General features: G+C 39.2%; 1 protein-coding gene across 3 annotated transcripts in view; it reads left to right on the top strand.

The window, feature by feature from the left end:
• The window catches only part of LOC149119682 (uncharacterized), a 135,157-nt gene that overhangs the window by 90,382 nt on the left and 26,361 nt on the right, over positions 1-18,414 (top strand). The gene's annotated exons all lie outside the window — the stretch shown is intronic.

Genomic DNA, 18,414 nt, shown 5'->3' with positions numbered 1-18,414 from the left:
GTTTCTGAAATTTGCAATGATTCCCCCAAGCTAGTTGATTTCACATTCTTTTTTTTTAACTGCTTCTAAAACCTTATTGAGACCCCTCCCATCTGCTGGCCCCACCCCGAGGCTCAAATGGGCAGGCAGGGCCAAAGCAAGGGGGTGGGAGGGAAATGAGTGGCATAGGGAGGGTGAGGGGTGAGTGAGCAGAGTCAGCAGGGGGTGAAGGGAGAAGTAGCCAGGAATCTATACAAGCCACTCTCCGCTTGCTTCTTAAGCTTTGTAGCTCTGTGCATTGAGGAAGCTCCACTCACAGAGGTGCTGGGTTCCATTCCCACCACCTGGCCCAAGCTTTCAGATTCTAAACGGAAGCACCTGTGTGGGGCTTAGGGCTGGGATTGCTGATCCTCCCACCCCAGGATGGGGGAAGACACCTTCCAGATTGCTACGCCCCCCGCAGTGCGACAGACCCCTGCCCAATGATTTCATATTCTGAAAACACCTTCAAACTTATACATTAAAGCCACTAATGTGGCAGTAAATGCACATACAATGTAATAAGAAACGTCCTTTTACTATAGGAGAGATCACTGAGAAACAGCTGATCATATTCACACATTTTAAAACATTTATTTTCCTTTATTTGAGAAAATGTGGGAGGGAGAAAAACAGAGACATGAGAAAGAGACCGGCCGCTGCTACCTAGGCTTACTTGGCTAATCCTCCTCCTGCAGCGCCAGCACCCCAGGTTCTTATCCCAGTTGGGGTGCCGGATTCTGTCCCTCTTGCTCCTCTTCCAGTCCAGCTCTCTGCTGTTGCCCGGGAAGGCAGTGGAGGATGGCCCAAGTGCATGGGCCCTGAACCCTCTTGGGAGACCAGGAGAAAGCACCTGGCTCCTGGCTTCAGATCACAGCGTGCTGGCTGCAGTGCAGTGGCCGTAGTGGCCATTTAGGGGGTGAACCAACGGAAAAGGAAGACCTTTCTCTCTGTCTCTCTCACTGCCTAACTCTGTCTGTCAAAATAAATAAATAAATAAAAATTAAAGAGAGAGAGAGAGATGGAGAAAGAGAGAGAGAGATCATCTATCCCTTAGTTCAGTCCCCAAATGCCTGCAATAGCCAAAGCTGGGCCAGTCTGAAGGCAGGAACTTCATCTGGGTCTCCCATGTGGATGTCAGGGACCCAAGTACTTAAGCCATCATCTGCAGCCTATCAAGTTGTACATTAGCAGGAAGTTGGATCTGAAGCAGAAACAGGACTCAAACACAGGTGCTTAGATACGGGAAATGAGTGTTCCAAATGGAAACTTAACTAGGTATACCACAACGCCTGCTGCTCACATATTTTATATATATGAAAAAGTTGTGTTTTGAAAAAGATTTCTTATAAACAGGTATCAGTTAGTGGATATTATATTTGGTTATGGGAAATTTTAGGGTCATCTTCTTACAGTCTTGGTTAACCCAAATATCACAATAGAAAGTAAAATAATAAACTTATAGAGATGCTTTTAGGTCAAATAAGATCATGTGTGAGAACGTAATAGAACCACACAGAAGCTTCTTTACTTGCAAAGAATCCATTTGCAAAAGGTTGATCTTAAATTAATGAGTTTCAAATTTCAAAGGGATTTGGAAGCTTTAGCATGTGTTCTCTCCCTTTTTAATTCTATCAGTTAGTATTAGTAGACACTAGTCTTGTTTATGTGATCTCTTTGATTCTTAGACCTATCATTATGATCAATTGTGAACTGAAATTGATCACTTGGACTAGTAAAATGGCATTGGTACATGCCACCTTGATGCAAATGAATTGGAATCCCCAGACATGTTTCTAACTCTACCATTTGGGGCAAGTCAGCTTGAGCTTGACCCAAATTGTACATCTTCTCTCTCTCTTATTCCCACTCTTATATTTAGCAGAGATCACTTTTCAGTTAAACACCTAAGAATAATTGTGTGTTAATCACAGAGTTCAACCAATAGTATTAAGTAGGACAAAAAAATACTAAGAGGGATAAAGTATTAAGTTGTACATCAACAGTCCGGACAAGGGCTGATCAAGTCATTGTTTCTCATAGTGTCCATTTCACTTCAACAGGTTTCCTTTTTGGTGATCGGTTAGTTATCACCGATCAGGGAGAACATATATTTGTCCCTTTGGGACTGGCTTATTTCACTCAGCATGATGTTTTCCAGATTCCTCCATTTTGTTGCAAATAACCGGATTTTGTTGTTTTTGACTGCTGTATAGTATTCTATGGAGTACATGTCCCATAACTTCTTTATCCAGTCTATTGTCGATGGGCATTTAGATTGATTCCAGGTCTTAGCTATTGTGAATTGAGCTGCAATAAACATTATGGTGCAGACAGCTTTTTTGTTTGCCAAATTAATTTCCTTTGGGTAAATTCCAAGGAGTGGGATGGCTGGGTTGTATGGTAGGGTTATCTTCAGGTTTCTGAGGAATCTCCAGACTGACTTCCATAGTGGCTTAACCAGTTTGCATTCCCACCAACAGTGGGTTAGTGTCCCTTTTCCCCACATCCTCACCAGCATCTGTTGTTGGTAGATGTTTGTATGTGAACCATTCTAACTGGGGTGAGGTGGAACCTCATTGTGGTTTTGATTTGCATTTCCCTGATTGCTAGTGATCTTGAACATTTTTTTATTTGTCTCTTGGCCATTTGGATTTCTTCTTTTGAAAAATGTCTATGGAGGTCCTTGGTCCATCTCTTAAGTGGGTTGTTTGTTTTGTTGTTGTAGAGTTTCTTGATCTCTTTGTAGATTCTGGTTGTTAATCCTTTATCTGTTGCATAGTTTGCAAATATTTTTTCCCATTCTGTCGGTTGCCTCTTCACTTCCCTGACTGTTTCTTTTGCAGTACAGAAACTTCTTAATTTTATGCAATCCCAACAGTTAATTTTGGTTTTGACTGCCTGTGCCTCTAGGGTCTTTTCCAAGAAATCTTTTCCTGTGCCTATATCCTGCAGGGTTTCTCCAATGTTCTCTAATAATTTGATGGTATCAGGTTGTAGGCTTAGATCTTTAATCCATGTTGAGTGGATTTTTGTGTAAGGTGTAAGGTAGGGATCTTGCTTCATGCTTCTGCCCGTGGAATTCTAGTTTTCCCAGCACCGTTTATTGAATAGACTGTCCTTGCGCCAGGAATTGGTTTTAGATCCTTGATCAAATATAAGTTGGCTGTAGATGTTTGGGTTGATTTCTGGTGTTTCTATTCCATTGGTCTATCCATCTGTTTCTGTACCAGTACCATGCTGTTTTGATTACAACTCCCCTGTAGTATGTCTTGAAATCTGGTACTGTGATGCCTCCGGCTTTGTTTTTGTGGTACAAGATTGCTTTAGCTATTCGAGGTCTCTTGTGTCTCCATATGAATTTCAGCATCATTTTTTCCAGATCTGAGAAGAATGTCTTTGGTATTTTGATTGGTATCGCATTGAATCTATAAATTGCTTTTGGGAGAATGGACATTTTGATGATGTTGATTCTTCCAGTCCATGAGCGTGAAACATTTTTCCATTTTTTGTTATCTTCCTCTATTTCTTTCTTTAAGATTTTGTAATTCTCATCGTAGAGATCATTAGCATCCCTGGTTAAGTTTATTCCAAGGTATTTGATTGATTTTGTAGCTATTGTGAATGGGATTGATCTTAGCAGTTCTTTCTCAGCAGTGGCATTGCCTGTGTATACAAAGGCTGTTGATTTTTGTGCATTGATTTTAAATCCTGCTACTCTGCAGGCTAGTTGAGAATGGCAAGACATAGTCCAAGTTTTAAGAGAATAAAACTGTCAAACCAGAATCCCGTACCCTGCAAAGCTCTCATTTATGAACAAAGGAGAAAAAAAGACCTTCCATAACAAACAGAAATTGAAAGCATTTGTCACCACTCATCCAGCCTTACCAAAGATGCTTAAGGATAAGCTATACCCAGAAACACAGAAATATGGTCATCGCTGTGAAAGAATGTGAAACAGAAAATCTCCCAGTAAAAGTACAAAGGAAATCTGAAGTGAACAATAGGAATATTTATGGAAAAATGGCAGGGCCAATTCGTTACTTTTCAGTAGTCATCTTGAATGTAAATAGCCTCAACTCTCCAGTGAAAAGATACAGACTGGCTGAATGGATTAACAAACTAGACCCATCCGTCTGTTGCCTCCAAGAAACACATCTCACTAACAAAGGTACATGCAGACTGAAGCGAAAGGATGGTAAAAGATATTCCATGCTAATGGACAGAAAAAAAGGGCAGGTATTGCCATCCTAATATCAGACAAAATAGATTTTAACACAAACCCTGTTAAAAGAGATGAAGAATGGCACTATGTAATGATTAAGAGATCAATTCAGGAGGAAAATGTGACTATAATAAATATATATGTGTCCAATTACAGGGTGCCTGGTTATTTAAAAGAAATGTTAATGTATCTTAAGGAGACAACGAATCCCATTCAATACTAATGAGGGATTCAATTTCCCACATTCATCAGTGGACAGATAAACTAGACCGAAAATCAGCAAATAAGCAACAGACCTGACAAAATGGGCCTTACTGATATCTTAAAAAAACTTTTTACCCCACAGTTGCAGAATACATATACTTTTTATCACTGCATGGAATTTTCTCTAGAACAGATCATATACTAGGCCATAAAGCAAGTCTCAGCAAATTAAAAAAAAATCAAAATCATACCATGCATCTTCTCTGACTGCAATGAAATGAAGCTGGAAATCAACAACCCAAGAATCTCTAAATTATATGCAAATACATGGAGACTGAACAGCATGTTCCTGAAAGAACACTGGGTGATAGAAGAAATAAAAAAAAAGAAATAAAAAAAATTTCTGGAGACAAATGAAGATGATAATTCATCGTATTAAAACTTATTCGCTACAACAAAAAGCAATGTTATGAAGGAAGTTTATAGCAATTGGTGCATACATGAATAAATTGGAAAGATGCCAATATATGAACTATCAGTGCATCTCAAGAGACTAGAAAAATCAACAACCCAAACCCCAAATTAGTAAGAAGAAAGAAATAATTAAAATTAGAGAATAAATAAAATTATAACAAAAATACAAAGGATCAGTGAAATGAAGAGCTGGATTATTGAAAAAAAAATAAACAAAATTAATACCATTGGCCCAGCTAACAAAAAAAGAGGGAAACCATGTGAATTACTAAAATTAGAGATTAAAAAGTAGATGTAACAACAGATACCACAGAAATAAAAAGGATCATCAGGCATTAGCAAACAGCTGTATATCAATTGGGAAACCTAGTAGAAATGAATAGATTCCTACCAAAATTTGATTGAAGACACAGAAAACCTAAATAGACCAATAATCAAGACATAAATTGAATTAGTAATAAAGACCCTCAAACAAAGAAAAGCCCAGGACTGAACTACTTCACTGTTGAATTCTACCAGACATTTAAGAACTAATTCTAAGTCTTATCAATCTGTTCAAAACAATTAAAAGGGAGGGAATCCTCCAAAATTCCTTTTTTGATGCCTACATCATCTTAATTCCTAAACCAGAAAAAGATACAACAGAGAAAGGGAACTTATCGACCAAATGAACATAGATGCAAAAATCCTCAACAAAATATTGGTAATTGAATCCAACAACACATCAGAAATATCATTCACCTGGACCAAGTGGGATTTATTCCTGTTTTGTAGGGATGGTTCAACATCTGGAAATGTGATAGATCACATTAACAAATTGAAGAACAAAAACTATATGGTTATCTCAATAGATGCAAAGAAAGCATTTGATAAAATACAACATCCTTTCATGATTAAAACCTTAAGCAAGTTGGTTATAGAAGAAACATTCCTCAACACAACCAAGGCAATATATGAGAAACCCAGAGTCAGCATCATATTGAATGGGAAAAAGTTGGCATTTCCACTGAGATCCAGAACCAGATAAGGATGCCCACTTTCATCATTGCTACTGAATATAGTCCTGGAAGTTTTAGCCACAACTATTAGACAAGAAAAAAAAATTAAAGGGATACAAATTGGAAAGGAGGAAGTCAAAATATCCCTATTTGCAGATGACATGATCCTATATATAGGTGATCCAAAAGACTATTGGAACTCATAAAAGAGTTTGGTAAAGAGGCAGAATATAAAATCAACACAGAAAAATCAATAGCCTTTGCATACACATGTCTGAGAAAGAACTTTTAAGATCAGCTCCCTTTATAGGAGCTCCAAAATGAATTAAATACCTTGGAATAAATTTAACCAAGAATGTCAAAGTTCCCTATGATTAAAATTACAAAACACTGAAGAATGAAATAGAAGAAGACATGGAAAAATCTGTTCATGGATTTAAAGAATCAACATCATCAAAATATCTGTACTACCAAAAGCAATTTACAGACTCAATGTGACTCCAATCAAAATACCAATAATATTCTTCTCAGATCTAGAAAAATTGATGCTAAAATTCATATGGAAACACAGTGACCCTGAATAGGTAAATCAATGTTATACAACAAAGAAAGAGCCAGAGGAATCACCATATCTGATTTGAAGATATTCTACATGTCAATTATAATCAAGACAGCCTGGTACTGGCACAAAAACAGATGGGTAGACCAATGTTATAGAATAGAAACTCCAGAAATAAATCCATGCATCTATACCCATCTTATCTTTGACTAAGGAGATAAAATCAATCCATGGAGCAAGGATAGTCTCTTTAACAAATGGTACTGGGAAAACTGAATCTCTGCATGCAGAATTATAAAACTAGACTTGTACCTTACACCCTACACAAAAATCAACTCTCAGTGAATAAAAGACCTAAATCTATGACCTGATACCGTCAAATTACTTGAGAACATTGGAGAAACCCTGCAAGATACTGGTATAGGCAAAGATTTCATGGAGAAGTCCCCAGAAGCATAGACAATCAAAGCCAAAATTGACAAATGGGATTACATCAAGTGGAAGACCTTCTGCACTCAGCAAAGTGAAGAAACTACTGACAGAATGGGAGAAAATATTTGTAAACTACGCAACTGATAAAGGGTTACCATCCAGAATCTATAAGGAGCTCAAGAAATTCAACAACAACAAAACAAACAATCCAGTTTAGAAATGGACAAAGGACTTGTGAAGGCATTTTTCAAGAGAAGAAGTTCAAATGGACAACAGATACTTGAAAAAATGCTCAGGATCACTAGCCATCAGGAAAATGCAAATCAAAACCACAATGAGGTTACACTTCACCCTAGTTATAATAGCTCTCATGCTGAAATCAACAAACATCAAATGCTGGCAGAGTTGTAGGGAAATAGACACCCTAATCCACTGGTGGTGAAAATGTAAACTGGTGCAGCCACTGTGGAAGACAGTATGGAGATTCCTTAGAAATCTGAATGTTGGCCAGCGCTGCGGCTCAATAGGCTAATCCTCTGCCTAGCGGCGCCGGCACACCGGGTTCTAGTCCCTGTCCGGGCGCCGGATTCTGTCCTGGTTGCCCCTCTTCCAGGCCAGCTCTCTGCTATGGCCCGGGAGTGCAGTGGAGGATGGCCCAAGTGCTTGGGCCCTGCACCCCACAGGAGACCAGGATAAGCACCTGGCTCCTGCCTTTGGATCAGCGCGGTGCGCCGGCCGCGGTGCTCCGGCCGCAGTGCGCTGGCCGCGGCAGCCATTGGAGGGTGAACCAACGGCAAAAAGGGGAGACCTTTCTCTCTGTCTCTCTCTCTCACTGTCCACTCTGCCTGTAAAAAAAAAAGAAAAAAGAAAAAAAGAAATCTGAATGTAGACCTACCATATTATCCAGCCATCCACTCCTGGGAATTTGCCCAAACCAAAGGAAATCAGCATATGAGAGTTATATGTACCCCCATGTTCATTGCAGCATAATTCACAATAGCTAAGATATGGAATCAACCCAGATGTTCATCAACTGAATAAATAAGTTATGGTATGTGTGCACTAGCTATAAAAAAAAAAATGAAGTCCCGTATTTTGCAACAAGATGGATGTGACTGGAAACAATTATACTTAGTGAAATATGCCAGTCTCCAAAACACAGATATCATGTTTTCCCTGATCTGCGGTAACTAATAGAGTGCCTAAAATGTAAAATGGTGTAGTGAAAAGGACATTTTGAGATTTAATGATTTTTCATAACCTTTGTCTCTTCTGTTGAAGAACAGTCTTTTCTTCTTCCTACTATTTTTTAAACTCTTTTACTTAGTCTAGGGTTAACTTTACAATCATTAAGTAACCTGAAAACAGATTATTGTAAAAATTAAGAATGGGAGAGGGGGGAAGAAGAAGGATTAGAGCATGGGTGGGACAGAAGGTAGGGTAGAATGTTCCTAAATCTATATATATGAAATACATGAAACTTATATAAATTAAAAAGATGTATCAAAATTCTATGAATGAATTAAAATAACTGGACCAACCCATAATGGATAAGTATCCTATAGAAGTTTCTATAGGCAATGGAATGTTGCTATGAATGGCGATAAACAGAAGACTGGGCAGTTGCCCAGATAAGAATGTGCAGAAGAATTTTTAGTTTTGCAGACATGAAAATCAGAATTTTGAACAGAACGGATTCATATTTTTTAAAGATTTATTTATTTGCAAGTCAGAGTTACACAGAGAGGAGAGGCAGAGAGAGAACGAAAGAGGTCTTCCATCCGATGGTTTACTCCCCAGTTGGCCACAACAACCAGAGCTGCACCGATCCAAAGCCAGGAGCCAGGAGCTTCTTCCGGGTCTCGTACAAGGGTGTAGAGGCCCAAGGACTTGGGCCATCTTCTGCTTTCCCAGGCCAAGGCAGAGAGCTGAATCGGAAGTGGAGCAGCCAGGTCTCGAACCTGTGCCCATATGGGATGCTGGCGCTTCAGGCCAGGGCGTTAACCCACTGCGCCTCAGCACCGGCCCCATAGAACAGATTCATATTAATTGAGTTTCACTTACCATTCTATGATAATTTAATATTAAAAAATGGAACTGTTAATTGGGACCTGACTGCTTCTTTCCCTAGTTTATTTTCTCCCCCACAGACATGCTATATGAGATTACTATTATCTAAATTTTAATTTGACAACAGACTGTTCTTAATGTATATTTATTTTTTGAAAGGTAGGGTGGCAGATTAAAAGGGAGACAGAGAGAAAAATCTACCATCTGCTTGTTCATTGCCCAAATGTCCAGAATACCCAGGGGTCGCCCAGGCCAAAGTGAAGCGCCAGAAGCCAGGTATTCCATCCAGGTCTTCCATGTGCGTGCATGACAGGGGCACAAGTACTTGAATCATAATCACCTGCCTTTCAGGGTGCACATTAGCAGGAAGCTGAAAGAGAAGCAGAGTGTGACTGGAACCCAGGTCCTATAATGTGGGATATGGGATGTGAATGACCTCAGCAGTAGCTTAACCTGCTGTACAATAGTGCTCACCCTTGGACAACTAGATAATTTAACTTTGTTTTTTTTTTTTTTTTTTAACTTTTATTTAGTAAATATAAATTTCCAAAGTACAGTTTATGCATTACAATGGCTTCCCCCCCATAACTTCCCTCCCACTCGCACCCCTCCCATCTCCCGCTCCCTCTCCCATTCCATTCACATCAAGATTCCTTTTCAATTATCTTTATATACAGAAGATCGATTTAGTATATATTGCATAAAGATTTCATCAGTTTGCACCCACACAGAAACACAAAGTGTAAAATACTGTTTCAGTACTAGTTATAGCATTACTTTGTATTTTTAAAAAGATTTTATTTATTTTTTTAGAGGTAGAGTTACAGACAGTGAGAGGGAGAGACAGAGAGAAATGTGTTCCTTCCATTGGTTCACTCCCCAAATGGCCGCAACGGTTAGAACTGTGCCGATCTGAAGCTAGGAGCCAGGAGCCTCTTCCTGGTCTCCCATGCTGGTGCAGGAGCCCAAAGACTTGGGCTATCTTCTACTGCTTTCCCAGGCCACAGCAGAGAGCTGGATTGGAAGAGGAGCAGCCGGGACTAGAACTGGCACCCATATGGGATGCGGGTGCCACAGGTGGAGGATTAACCTATTGTGCCGTGGCGCCAGCCCCAAAATAATTTATCTTTGGACTAGAGCATATACATGAACACAGTACAGTTTAGTTAAGATTATCGTTTTTCTCCTGGCTTTTGATTGGCACAGCTCTAGCCATTGCGGCTATTTGGGGAGTGAACCAACAGAAGGAAGACCTTTCTCTCTGTCTTTCTCTCTTACTGACTGTAACTGTACCTGTCAAATAAATAAATAAAATCTTTACAAAAAAGATTATTATTTTTGTCTCAATGATGCTTGTTTCTATTTTTTTTTTTGACAGGTCAGTTTTACTAATATTTTTTTCTTGACTACTAATTTTCCCAGTGAATTTGCTGTGCAGGCTTGCAATTATAGGAATCCTTTCTTTTAATTGTTTGAACAACTTTATTTATTATTGACTAGGTATTAAATATTAAATCTCAGAGGTCATTAATATTTCTATCTTTCTTTTGTTTGCAAAATAGTTCACTACAACTCTATCCACCTACAAAATCCTCATTCCACTTACTATCTAGTTCAACCTGTGCTATCAGTATTCCTCTTTTAGTTCTTGAAGACAACAAACTCTATCCCACCTCAGAGCATCCACTCCTGCCATTGCCCTCTACTATAAAGCTTTTCTTACTATTCATCAAGAAACTGAGTCCTCCTTACTCAGGATACATCTTAAAAAGAATTTACCCCAGCCAGGAGTGCAGTGGAGGATGGCCCAAGTGCTTGGGCCCTGCACCTGCATGGGAGACCAGGAGGAAGCACCTGGCTCCTGGTTTCGGATTGGAACAGTGCGCCGGCCGTAGCGGCCATTTGGGGGGTGAACCAACAGATAGGAAGACCTTTCTCTCTCTCTCACTGTCTAAATCTGCCTGTCAAGAAACAAAAAAAAAAAAAAAGAATTTACCCCAAGGAAATGAAATCAGCATATGAAAGAGTTATCTGTACCCCCGTGTTCATTGCATCTCAATTCACTATTGCTAAATATGGAATCAACCCAAATGTCCATCAAGTGATGACTCTATAAAGAAATATGATATATTTACATATAAATTATATAAATATAGATAGTATGGAATACTACTCAGCTGTAAAAAAGTATGAAATCTTGCCTTTGTAAAAAAAAATGAAGGCAAATGGAAACCATTATACTTAGTGAAATAAGCCAATCCCAACAAAGAAATACCATATATTTTCCTTGATCTCTGGTAACTGAGTACCAAAAATGTAATGTGTAGGAGTGAAATTGACATTTTGAGAACCAATGATTGTTTACAGCCCTTGTCTCCAATGTTGAGGAACAGTAGTTTTTCTCTTACTACTTGTTTAACTCTTTACTTAGTATAGGGTTAATCTTATAAGTATAAAGTAAACTGAATATAGATTATTCTAATAATTAAGAGAGGGAATAAGAAAGGAGAAGGAAATGCTTGAGCATGGGTGGGTAGGAGAGTAGGGTAGGAAGTATCACTATGTTCTTAAACCTGTATATATGAAATACATGAAATTTATTTACCTTAAATTAAAAAAAAAGAATACATAGAAAAAGACCTGAACCTTACGCCTTTTATCCAGGGACACTGTGCAGAGAGCCTTGTATTTAGGAAGTACTCAAGAAAGTTTTGTTGAATTGAATATATGAATGACTCATAGATTTAGCATTCTTCACACTTAATAGCAAAAAATGTTTATAATAAATCATCTTAGTTAAAAAAAATAAAACTCTAGGTGAGAATACCTATACTAGATTAAGGTCCATCCATTTCTTTCTCTTATAGCATACTAGTTGCATAGAATTTATCAGGATATGTAATTATATATTTGTATAATTATTTGTTTATTGTTTATCTTACCTCATTTAAGGGTGCAAAGGCAAGTGCAAATTAAGAAGCTTAAATTCTCCCCACTCTAAATAAATGAAGAAATTCTCTTCTTTTTCTTTCAGAATTTGTTCCTCTGACCTTTACAAGTATCTGCCAATCTTTTAATGGCTAAATAAGGCTCTTGCCAGTCTCAAAATTCACAAATATTTCCTCAAGGACTTGAGAGAAATCTTTTTGAAATGTAATCATCAAAGAAAATAATGTCCTATCTCTCAGTTTCCTAGAAGGATATAGACCTATGTTAAGCTGGCACTTTGCTCCAAAAAAAGCAAAACCTATCTTTAATCATAAAGACAGATGAAAATTAACTTTATCTCAGAATATGAATTAATGTGTATCCATTTATTATATGTTTCTACCAAAATAAATTGATTTTTAAATTTGGAAAAAAGTTTGTCTTTGCTTTCTCTTTGGCAGATTACGTGTAATGTGCATCACATTTTGATTTATTATTTATTGAAAATAATAATATTTTCTTCCTCTCTAACTTTGTGGACAGGTTTTCTGGGCTGGGCAGAGATTGTTTTTAATTACAGTTCCTCTGAAATGGTGAACTGCATGAAAACAGAAACTAGGTCTATTTTGCTTACAAATATATTCTCATGCATACACTTTACCAGTTCAGAGTATAAGTTAAAGTTATTGGTTAATGAATGAGTAAATGAAAAATCTAGCAGGGATATTATTTTTCTACTCACTTTTCTTATTGGGTCATTATGAGGCCCAAATGGGAGTCCAACCAACATTTGGGAGCTTTAGTTCTATCACCGTTTTGTAGTGTGCTCAAGGACATGTTCCTGAACATTCAGAATTTTACTCTTCCTCATTTACACATCACAGACAATAGCCCCTACCTTATAGGACTATTGTGGGTGTAAATTGATAGAATACGTTTTAAGTAGGCTGTATTGTGCCTGTGCATAGAGATTATTAAAATCAGCTGGTAATATTTCACTATCATTGCTCAACCTAAGTAAATAAATATTTTACTTGGGACTCAAGGACCACAATGATAAAAACAGCTGTAAATTGAAAGAGGTAAGAAAAATTGCCTGTGGTGTCTTTGAAACTCAGCCCCTGCCCCTAATGCTTTTGGTGTAGACTTTCGTAGACTCTAGTATCTCTTCCCTAGCTTGCAGTTCCTGTCTCCACTTTGATGCTGACAAGTGAACTTCTTGCTAAAGATTAACTCAATAAATTAGAAGTGGCACAAGATACTGAATCACAAAGGCTTGGAATTCAATTATCACTTCTAGACTTAACATCTCAATTCTTGTCTCTGTTGTGAGAGCTTCCTAGGAACTGGCAGGCCCTGTGATAGAGGCCAGTGAAAGGAAGACCATGAGCACTGTGTACCAACCAGAGATGCACACACAAGCTGATCATGTACTGTTCAACCCCTAATTTTAATCTATCAGAACCACCATCCTTAATCCCTTGGTGAGTCAGGAAATTGAGGGATAGTTTATCTATTCCTTGCTTTGTGTATGACACAGTAAAGTCCTACTTTATTTCACCATCCCAGTATGAATATTGGCATTGCTGTGCATCAGTAAAGTGGCCTCAGGCTTTTGGAAGTCTGTAACATCTTGACAGGAAATTTTAGAATTCTTCCACCCTATTACCAAGCTTATTTGAACTTGTCATTAAACTGACACCATGGGCCTTAATTTCTTATTTAATACTTATACTATTTCTTTTCTGTAATCTATAAGACATACCTCACTCAACCAAGAATTCGGGTTTATGTTTGCAGCACTTCAGGATTCCTGTCAGCCATAGGTAGGAAAACTGTAAATTGTGCTTATAGATTCTGACATTTTTTTTCATTTTCTCTTCCAACAAGTGGGTAGTTTCTCTCCACGGATAACTCTATCCTCTTGTCTCATCACAGGTAGGAGAGATCTCTTCTCCTTTTCCTTTCTAGAGGCTGAGTCCAATAGGGAGGGTGGGAGGGAGGGAGGGAGGGAGAGAAATGAGAATTCATCCCTTAGTTTATTCCCCAAATGCCAACTGTCAGGACTGAGCCAGGCTGAAGCCAGAAGCCTGGAACTCCATCTGGGTATTCCCTGTGGATAACAGGAGCCCAAGCACTTGGGTCACCTTTGGCTACTTCCATGGTGCATTATCAGGAAGCTGGATTGGAAGCACAGCAGTCAAATCTCACACCAGTGGTCTGATATGGGATGCTGGCATTTCAGGAGGCAGCTTAGTTTGCTGCATCATGCTGGCCCTGGATTTAGAGTTATTTTAAACTCCCTTGAATACACCTAGAATAAATTATGCTAAGATTTCACTATGCCTCCTGTAGAGGAGGAAAAATCTTTTTCCTTCTGTGCTTCAGCGTTCAACATGTAGGGTCTCTGGATCAAACTGTTAAAAGGCAAATTAACAAGAGAGTTAAATTGTAGATGTTTACAAAGAAAACAAATTGTGACTCATGGTAGTGACCAGATGACTGAGGCTTATGAGGGGGTCTTCAAAAATTACATGAAAAGTTTTGAACTTTAAATTGTATTTTTCCATATCATATTTAAAGTTCCTGCATATATACAATCTTGGGCTAAACAAAGGAAAAGTGATTTGGACTGTGGAATAAAGATGACAGGCTATGTGGTTACCTAAGAGAATGCCTATATAAAATAAGTTAAGATTTTACCAACCCCCCCCCCCCACCTTGTTTCTCTTAGAAAAAAAGATGGTTTGGGAGCAAAAGTTTCTCCCCAGCCCAAGTAGTTTGAATTGATGACATCCAAAATGACTGCCAACAGGATCTCATACAAACCTTAAGCCTCATTGTAGGACCTCATACAAACCTTAAGCCTCATTGTAAACTCATTTTAATCCTAAAAATCACTCCACCATTGCCATGTCAGTTGACAATCATCATGACAACTAGAAGAAGAAATCATTGAAGGACAAAAATAAAGCAGCTCTTGATGTGTAGAATTTGGATGCCCCTTTCACAGAGAAGTCATGAATATCCCTCCTACTCATTAGTATATTCCTCTGATGTGGTCAGGTAGCTAGTTAGAAAGCAAAGAGGAGCTGAGGGGCTGCTAGGACCCAGAATGAATGTGCTTCAAACCTCTCTCTCACTCCCATGATGATCCTGTATGAGTGAAGGTTCAGCAACCCATTTCCCATCATGAATGAGTTTCCTTGACACCTTGCTAGAGATCAACACATGTATAATGCAGCCTCATGTGTGTGAGACATCAAGACATGTCTGAGGTTCTGCAGAAGGGAACACAGTAGCAACTGGAACTCAAGTCCCATCCAAACTCCACTCCATTTCATTACATAATCAGACCCCTGGGCACTGCACTATACCTTATAAAAGGACAATCTCAGGAAGAGATGTAGCCCCAATCCTAAGTGTGTACTATCCCTTTAAATAATGCATCTTTTCCTGTACACCTTTGCTAGTGCTCCTTTTATTATATCATGCTTAGAGAAAAGAACTTTGACATGCTGCACTGAGGTCCAGTTGCCCACAAATTAATGGTAGACAGCTAGGAGGAGAGACAGCAGGAACTGGAGTCCACATGTATGTCAGTTGGTGAGTTAATCCCAACTCCTCTTTCTTTTGCATGTAAAGATTTTGGCTTCTTTCAACTCCCAGCCCATTTCATTTTTTTCCCTTTACTCTGGCACCTGCTGTGATCCTTTGCAATGGTATGTAGGATTCCGATCCTCAAAGAGCTGTGTCATAATGGTAGTTGATTGCAAGCCTTGCTCCCCCAAATTGTCTTTGCCTTTGATTTGCCAGATAAGATATCCTAACCACTCCCACCATCTCCTACCACTTCTGGGTGGTACCACACTCCAAAAACCATGAGCAACCAACCAATATACCCAGGAGGCATAGTTTTGTTTAAAAGTTGGAGAAAAGATCCTCTTCTGACCAATGGAAGCCTAAAACGAGGGAACCATATCAGTTGCTACTTAACACTCCTATTGTAGTTAAATTTCAGGGAATTTATAGCTGAGTACAGTTGTCCAGAACTAAACCTTTATGAATTGATTCTTCACAGAAACACCCAGAGGATAATTCTGACTATCTTGTGAACCAATTGAGGACCTCAGGTTTATCTTTGAAAAGCTAAATGTTAAGTAGAATTTTTATTTTTGCCATATACTTCTCATGAGAGAGAGACATTATGGCTGTTGTACTTTCTAGCTGATATGCTTTTCATACTTCTCCTGTTTCTCTTGGGAAACAGCTATTGTCAGCATAACCCCCTTGGTTGGCTTTTCTACCATAATGGTAGCAAATCTAACTACAGCCCATGAAGTTACTTTGGTGAATTGGTCTGTTGCCTTGGGAAAGTTAGCCCAGACCACTAGCTAGGCTCTACAGCCACTACACAATTCTGTGAATTCACTAGCTAAAGTTGTCATGGACAACTGACTACCTCTAGAATACCTGCTAGCAGGACAAGGCGGGATATGTGCAATGACTAATGAAACCAACTGCCCTTGAATTGATAGCAGTGGACTAATGGAAAGAGATATCAAAAGTATTTAAGATCAAACCGAATGGTTCCATGATTTTGGTTAGGGATGCCCATCAGCTTCCATCGTCTGGGAGCTCTCCCTTCTCTAACATGGTTCCCATCATTGTTATTTCTTTGCCCAATTGTACTCATCCTGTTAAATTTATCTCTAAAAATACAACAGTTTCTTCCAGAAATTATGGTCATGGAGGGATTTCAACCACTGCCAATGACTACAGGCAGATCTCTAGCACCTCAAACAATATCTCTAGATCAATCAGCAAGAGATTTTTGCTACCTGGCTAGGTGGGGACAGTGTCTTTAAAGAGCATGAATAGCCGGCGCTGCGGTTCACTAGGCTAAAGAGCATGAATAAGTTACAGAAGATTGACTTTCCTCCTTCAACCTCTCATAAAGATTAAGTGACCAAAAAAATCAGGTGGAGAAATGATGTGGGCAGATAGGTAGCTAGTAGGCATAAAAAGTGGCTGACCACTGCCAGTACCCAAGCTACATGCATTCCAAACCCCTCCCCCTTCCTGTTGATGCAACATGATTGCAGGCTCAGCCCACCCATTCCCCCATCATACACCTCAGCCTCACTTCCCATAATGCAAAAGATGTCATGACTCCTTGGTAGAGATGACCATGTGTGTGATACATCCCCATGTGTATGAGATACCATCATGCTTCCAAGATTCCCGAAAAAGGGACATGGAAGCAAGAAGAACTCAAGCCCTGTCAAAACTCTACCTAATTTGAATATCCATTTAGGTCCTTCCTGAGCACTACCCTATAAAAGAACAACATCAGCTTTGATAATGGTAGCAGTCTTTCTTTACTTGAGAGGTGAGGTTGCCTACACTCCCATCTGAGTATGCACTATTCCTTTAAATAAATCATGCTTTCTTCTACATTTTTATGTCTCTTCCTTGAATTCTTTCACACTGGGAGACAAGAACTTGGAACAGGCCTAGCTGGAGTTGTGTTGCATACAACTCCCCCTTATTCCTCCTGCCCTATATCCATGACTCCTCAGCCCCCAGCAAGTTGAGAATTTTGAGAGTTGGCTCTGCTTTTTCCATCATTTGGCCACTGAATAAAGCTTGTGCTGTTGAAGCTTAGCTTCTTTCTTTCTTGTCTTTACAACATCAAATGGATGATGGACTTGATTTTGGGGTCTCAGCTCAATGTGAAAAGGGGTAACAGTGGGAAGATGAAGGGAAGAAATTATGGTAAATAAGGGTTGGTGTTTTATGTAATAAGTTGCTCAGGTGCCAAGTGTTGTCTCCTAAAGAGCAGCTCTCTTCTTGGCAAGAAATATCTTTACAAATGAAAATTTCCGTTATAAATGTAAATTTCCTTTATAAAAGTGAATATTTTTCGTTTAATTTTAGGCAGTTAGGAGGAGGTGAAAATACTTTCCTGCCTTTTCTGACTCCCAATTCTATTTAGGTCAAAATTATCATTAAGCCAAAATTGAATATTTTGGTTTGGCATGCTTTGTTCCCCCTCTCTCCAAATTCCACATCCTTGTCTTAATTGTGAAGATCCATAAATAGATACAGCATGGACAGAACAAAAACTATCCACTGCCATAGTTTTAAGTATTTTTTGACAGGCAGAGTTAAACAGTGAGAGAGAGACAGAGAGAAAGGTCTTCCCTTTTCCATTGGTTCATCCCCAAATGGCCGCCACAGTCGGCGCACTGCGCCGATCCAAAGCCAAAAGCCAGGTGCTTCCTCCTGGCCTCCCATGGGGTGCAGGGCCCAAGCATTTGGGCCATCCTCCACTGCCTTCCCGGGCCACAGCAGAGAGCTGGACTGGAAGAGGAGCAACCGGGACAGAATCCGGCACCCCAACAGGGACTAGAACTCGGGGTGCTGGTGCCGCATTAAGTAAACTGGCCTTCTCTACTGGGACTACCAATGTGTTATTATGTGAATTCAGGTTAATGATTTAA

The sequence above is a fragment of the Oryctolagus cuniculus genome, chromosome X (genome assembly GCF_051225735.1).
Source record: "Oryctolagus cuniculus isolate XC-2025 breed Fujian yellow rabbit chromosome X, ASM5122573v1, whole genome shotgun sequence".
Taxonomy (NCBI): Eukaryota; Metazoa; Chordata; class Mammalia; order Lagomorpha; family Leporidae; genus Oryctolagus; species Oryctolagus cuniculus.
The sequence above is the reverse complement of the archived record's forward strand: the minus strand, read 5'-3'. Positions and strand labels throughout refer to the sequence as shown.